The sequence below is a fragment of the Cyphomyrmex costatus genome, unplaced genomic scaffold, assembly GCF_001594065.2.
Source record: "Cyphomyrmex costatus isolate MS0001 unplaced genomic scaffold, Ccosl1.0 scaffold67, whole genome shotgun sequence".
NCBI lineage: Eukaryota > Metazoa > Arthropoda > Insecta > Hymenoptera > Formicidae > Cyphomyrmex > Cyphomyrmex costatus.
Genome location: NW_017280233.1, coordinates 107,736 through 109,613, shown reverse-complemented (window position 1 = coordinate 109,613; position 1,878 = coordinate 107,736).

The following is a 1,878-nucleotide window of genomic DNA, read 5'->3' as shown; positions in this document are numbered from 1 at the left end:
GAGAGAGAGAGAGAGAGAGAGAGAGAGAGAGAGAGAGAGAGAGAGAGAGACGACGTATAACGGTCACTCTCCGCGCGTATAGCAGCCAACGACGAACCAGGGCCGAATTTACAACGGATCGTACGTCCTTTCCACCTATGGACCGAGGACATTATGCAAATGAGTCGCGCGAGCGGCGAGATTGTATTTGCGTGAGGATGTCGCAATGGGAGATTCTTGAAGATGCGACCGGGGAAGACGGGTTCGCGGCGCTCACATATTTACGTAGGTGATCTTTTTTTAGATTCCACACTAGCAGCGAGCCTCCTTGAGCATCCCCATCGTCGTCTTCATCTTTATCTTTATTTCGCCTTAGTCCTCATTTTCATCCTCACCTCGTCTCCGTTAGTACATCTTATATTGGCTTCTGTAATCTACTGACTATGCTGACAGTTTCGTGGTCGTAAATACGGCCACTTCGAAATACATTATTACCACTGTCTCTGTAATGGAGCGCACTTCTTAGATAGAACGCTCGCGATTCGATTCAGTTCTGTTTGGTTGTCAGGTGTACACGTGTAAAGTTACGAACGATTATCGTGGCAGAAAGTTTGCAAGAAGTATGTACAACGAGCAGCAGTTGCTGTAAAGAAGGTCATAAATATTGCAAACAGTTCGACGACGAGTTTGGATTCAGTTGATGCATTCTTAATTTCGATTACTGAAAATACTTGACGGGATCAACGTATTATGAGATACTTGCTGCTCGAAATTACATCAATGATGCTGTATTTCGAGTGTATCAGCAGAAATATCAGGAAGTTGCCAATTTTTAGGATCGAATAATGCGAAGGATGCAAGAATAATTTTCAACAATTCAGGTCTATTTGAGAGTAAAATAACATCTTTTCTTCATTCATTTTATCTACATTTTCTTAGACTTTGTTTAATTCTACATATAGATTTTTACAAGTGGAGTAGCTAATGATTATGTGTGATTATTGCCTAAATAAATTACCGAAATGATTCTCGAATAGAAACTCGTTTAAGATGCATTTTGAATTCTCTGATTGTGCACGAGAGTTTCGAATTGAATATAAAATAAGTTGAGGTATATATTCGCCATGTACGGGGTTTAGAGAATAGCGAAGAGAATGAAGTGCGACTGAAACGGGCAGACCTAGAATTAACAATCGGTTTTGCCGGATATATACGTACATATATACATCTCTAATAACACACACCTATATTTTCCCTACGTTTTCATTACTCCTCGCAATGTAATCCCGGCGACGCCGATAAACAATTAACGATTGCGGTATTAATCGGCCACGTCGCGATGCGGCTCGCCTCATTCCTCATCATCGCCGTAGTCGACGTCATCGTCGCCACTGCCGCGGCCGTTGCATACTGCCGTCGTCGTTGTCGTCGTGGATCACGAGCGGCGCGCGATCGATCTCGCTCGGGGAGAAACGAGCTGAATTATTATTCCCCAGAGTTGATTTCCGATTCCGTTCTCCGCGGGACATGACGACGGTGCGGCCGCGGTGTGCCTCTCGTGTAACCAAAATAAACCTCGTACGTGTATACGTGCGTGGTCAGCGAACGAAGAAAAAAAAGAGAAAAGAAAAAAGGGGAAAAAGAGAGGGATGAAGATCACGAAAATATCTGGAGGTTCAGCAGCTTATTGCTCGAGATCGCGATCTCCCTTTTTCTTTCCCGCCCTACCCGTTGCCGGTATTATTCTTATTAATAATCGATTCGAATTATCGATCGGGTAGTCATCGCTGGTCATCGCTGTCCGCGCTGCCTTCGCCCTGGCACACACCGCGCGCGGTCCGTCTGCCTATATTCCGCTCCGCCTGGATGCACGGCCACCGCCGCCGTCGCCGTCGCCAT